The sequence below is a fragment of the Oncorhynchus mykiss genome, chromosome 18 (genome assembly GCF_013265735.2).
Source record: "Oncorhynchus mykiss isolate Arlee chromosome 18, USDA_OmykA_1.1, whole genome shotgun sequence".
NCBI lineage: Eukaryota > Metazoa > Chordata > Actinopteri > Salmoniformes > Salmonidae > Oncorhynchus > Oncorhynchus mykiss.
The window spans coordinates 18,738,669-18,743,568 of NC_048582.1; the positions used below are offsets into that span (position 1 = coordinate 18,738,669).

Genomic DNA, 4,900 nt, shown 5'->3' on the forward strand with positions numbered 1-4,900 from the left:
GGAGATTGGAATGGAATAGGCCTACCAAAAAAGTGAAAACTCAAATGTACAAAAATTAAAGTACAGATTGACATATGTATAGCTAGCCTGGGTAGGGAGCCTACCAGTTTGTTTGAGTTTTCATTCCACTCCTTGTTCATGCTTAGCATGACACATAGTACAATGAGTGGAATTTCAGCAAACACGTATGTTAGCAAAACAGGCTCTGGATTTCAGTCTAACGTTTTAAGTTTTACTATGTATTTTTGTCGTAGGTCTGCTTGACGTGAGCACATCCATAATCGGTGCTTTAATCATTTTTGCCATTGCTTCTTTTCAAGCAACGTGTTTATTTGCCGGCTGGTTTGTCTTGTACCCGAGGTTTCCAAAAACTCACTCATCACACATCCCACTGGGCACAGACATCAGTTCAACATTGAGTTTTGATTGACATTTGGTTCAGTTGTCAACTAACATGCATTCAACGTGAAATCAACAAGTGCCACCATGTCATAGGATTTAGTTTAAAAGTTGGTGAAAATAATATGAAATGCCTTTATGTTGATGACTATCGATTTTGGGGGTTGAAATGACGTGGAAACAAGGTTGATTCAACTAGTTTTTGCCAAGTGGGATTGTAGGATAAGCAAGCTAGAACCATAGATGAAAGGGCGTGAATTAAAAGTATATTGTCATCTTTGCTACCACTGTTGCAACCTGGTCTCAGGGCAATTCGTAGGATTTGGTACATAAATCTTTTCCCTACATTTAGTATGATATATTAGGTTTTGTTAGGTTATATTATGAATGGAAAATCAGCAATATCATATGAATTAGAGGGAGTATAGTATCATACATCTTACCCTGTCGTATAATAGAATACAAATTGGATAAAGTAACCGGCAGGTAGAGCTAGTGCATGCAGGATGAGTGGCAGTGTCTGAGAAATTATGTACAATTAGTAGCATTTAAATTACAAGAGAGAAAAGAGAACAACAATTATATACAAAATAATTAGCAGAAAAACCCTGCTACTTTGTTCATAGGAGGGCAAAAGGGCAGGTGCCCCAGCAACTCTATGGCTCTATCTGTGCTCGTGTGTGTGTGTGTGTATGTGTGTGTGTGGTAAGCACAGAGACGGAAGAGGATGAGAGACATCCCACTCCCACTCACAGATGCACTCTGATCACTTTGGTACCTGCTATTTGCTATTTGGTTTTAGCCCTGCACTGACACACCTGAACCAACACCCGAATCAAAGAAATAAGGGGCTTGGTGATTCGCTGATTAGTTTGTTGATTTGGTTAACACTATACAGTAATTATATGTGTCTCTGTTCTATATTGGGATAAAGGTTTCCGCTTCGTGACGAACGACGTCCTTTGTCCGAATCATCCCGACTGCGACCCGTCACACGTGACCCTCGCCATACAAGCTGACGCCGAGCTCGCTCAGAACCAAACCTTCCTCCGCATCCAGAACCTTGTGAAAAGGGAGGAAGAGGAGTTTCAGTTCAACTTCACTGTCTGTTGGTCCAATTTATTTGGCGATTATAACAACGTGCTTCAGGTCACCCAGACTCTGGAGATGTACAAGTGAGTATTGATTGAGTGATTGGTTGATTGATTGATGGATTGCTTCATTGGTTGATTGGTTAATTGATTGCTATGTTGCAGGTTGTTGGGAGTGCAGCATGTTGTGGTGTATAACACCAGCTGTGGACCAGACCTGGAGAGACTGCTACAGAGTTACACACAGGAGGGCTTTGTAGAGGTAGGTATTAATTAATTGGATGAATAGATAGATAGATAGATAGATAGATAGATAGATAGGATTCATTAACTGACTGATTGATTGACTGCAGGTGGTGCCCTGGCCGATCGACCAACACATGAACCCGTCCAGTGGGTGGCAGCCCAGTGAACATGGAGGGGACATCCACTACTATGGCCAGTTGACCACTCTAAATGACTGTGTCTACAGAAATATGTATCAGTCACGCTATGTACTGCTGAACGACATCGATGAGATTATAGCTCCATACCCGCATCAAACCCTGCCCCAGATGATGGATGTACTTCAGAGGCAAAACCCAAAGGTAGGGGGAGGACTCAGGGAAGTACTGTGTATGTGTGTTAAGGTAGATCGTTACGTGTGTGTTGTGCATATGTTAGGCTGTGTTTACACAGGCATCGAAATGCAGATTTTTTTCCTCAATTATTTGGCACATCTGATATAATGTGATATTTTCCCCAATTTGTTAACAGCATTTTCTGATCTTTGGTGTTTTTAGATGATAATCATTTTGTTGACCAATCACATCAGATCTTTTCACTTGAACTCTGAGTTTGTTCGTAGTATAGGTCTCTGGTTAGAACCTACCACCCCTACAAGATGAAAGTAAGACCCAGGAAAGGATAGAATAGAACAGCTGTCTAACAACCCTCCTGTGTCTCTGACCCCAGGGCAGTGGAGCAGACGTCGACCCACTCTGTCTAACAACCCTTCTGTGTCTCTGACCCCAGGGCAGTGGAGCAGACGTCGGTCCACTCTGTCTAACAACCCTAGAGCAGTGGAGCAGATGTCGGTCCACTCTGTCTAACAACCCTTCTGTGTCTCTGACCGCAGGGCAGTGGAGCAGACGTCGGTCCACTCTGTGCTGCGTAACTTTGGGCAGACAGTGAAGGTTCCTCCTTACGTGTGTCATATCATCCATGTCAGAGTTCCCCTACGAGGAGGACTGACCAAGAAGGAGCTACACGAGGGTCTGGGACTACGAGAGACAGCTGGTTCCCAATGTAGATAAAGCATTGGAGAAGGCAGGACTACTAATCTGAGGAAGGAAGGGGGAAGGAAGGAGTAGTCAGAGATGGAAGAGGAAGCGAGACACCCACTCACTTCCATTTTTTTCTGGTTCATATACAATCAATGAACTCAGCAGACAAGACCCAGCTGTTATCGCATTGGTGCCTATGGGACCAGATGTCCCCGATTTCTAGGGACAGTCCCCAACTCTGGTGGCCTTTCCCTGGCTAGAGCTTTCCCAGAACATGTCCCTGATTAGCCCTCAGAAAGAAAATAAATAAACTCTGAAGTTAAATTGAGGCTGATATTTCAGAAAGCAAAAGCTGCATCCAATCAGATTTGCATTTAAAAAGGATCTCTATCCCTGTTCCAAACTTGTTTTCTCCCTGCTTCGCTGCAGATCTTTTATGAAGACCTGCATGAACAACCATTCCCATGAAGTGCATGCAGCAGTTTAGACTACCACATTTGGGTGATTCTATTATTACTAAATAACTTAAACTTAGATCATTTGTTTTGGTACAGTCCATATGTATTTTTGGTCACAGGTCCAGCAATGGCTGAAGAATTGCGATATTTACCTGGAGCTAACTCTGCAGATAGCACTGCTGGGTGATTTAAAAAGTCATTGTCAATCAATAATATAATATTACTACTAGCAAAAATGTTTATCTTTAATTTATAATCTGTAGAAACTATGAGAATAGAAAGGTTCAGAACTTCTGTGAAATATAAGAGTACAGTTGAAAAATATGGCAAGTAGAAATCCAATATGGATGGTGTTAAGAGATAGATGGCAGGGGTTAAGTGGAGCTGAAGGGTGGGACTAATAACAAAGAAAAGATAACTATTGTAAAATAGATTGTCCGTAAAATGTATATAATATGTAGCAGCTGGAAGTAGAAGCCAATTAGGGGAGGGATGGTAGGGATAGTGGAAAATAATGTGTGTATCAATCAACTGAATTTACCACAGGTGGACTTTAATCAAGTTTTAGAAACATCTTAAGGACGATCATTGGAAAAAAGGATGCACCTGAGCTCAATTGAGTCTCATAGCAAAGGGTTTGAATACTTATGTAAAAAAGGTATTTCTGTTTTTTATTTGCAAAAAATGTCAAACCTGTTTTTGCTTTGTCATTATGGGGTATTGTGTGTAGATTGATGAGGATTTTTCCATCCATTTTAGAATAAGGCTGTAATGTAACAAAATGTGGAAAAAGTCAAGGGGTCTAAATACTTTCCGTATGCACTATATATATATATATATATATATATATATATATATATATATATATACACACACACATACACAGTGGGGGGGAAAGTATTTAGTCAGCCACCAAATGTGCAAGTTCTCCCACTTAAAAAGATGAGGCCTGTAATTTTCATCATAGGTACACTTCAACTATGACAGACAAAATTAGAAAAAAAAATCCAGAAAATGACATTGTAGGATTTTTAATGAATTTATTTGCAAATTATGGTGGAAAGTAAGTATTTGGTCACCTACAAACAAGCAAGATTTCTGGCTCTCACAGACCTGTAACTTCTTCTTTAAGAGGCTCCTCTGTCCTCCACTTGTTACCTGTATTAATGGCACCTGTTTGAACTTGTTATCAGTATAAAAGACCCCTGTCCACAACCTCAAACAGTCACACTCCAAACTCCACTATGGCCAAGACCAAAGATCTGTCAAAGGACACCAGAAACAAAATTGTAGACCTGCACCAGGCTGGGAAGACTGAATCTGCAATAGGTAAGCAGCTTGGTTTGAAGAAATCAACTGTGGGAGCAATTATTAGGAAATGGAAGACATACAAGACCACTGATAATCTCCCTCGATCTGGGGCTCCACGCAAGATCTCACCCCGTGGGGTCAAAATGATCACAAGAACGGTGAGCAAAAATCCCAGAACCACACGGGGGGACCTAGTGAATGACCTGCAGAGAGCTGGGACCAAAGTAACAAAGCCTACCATCAGCAAGGGCATTGAAGTGAAACATGGCTGGGTCTTTCAGCATGACAATGATCCCAAACACACCGCCCGGGCAACGAAGGAGTGGCTTCGTAAGAAGCATTTCAAGGTCCTGGAGTGGCCTAGCCAGTCTCCAGA

At 41.6% G+C, this 4,900-nt stretch overlaps 1 pseudogene; it reads left to right on the forward strand.

Moving 5' to 3' along the window:
* Positions 1-1,154: 1,154 nt before the first annotated feature.
* Positions 1,155-3,092, forward strand: LOC110497080 (annotated as a pseudogene).
* The last annotated feature ends 1,808 nt before the right edge of the window (positions 3,093-4,900 follow it).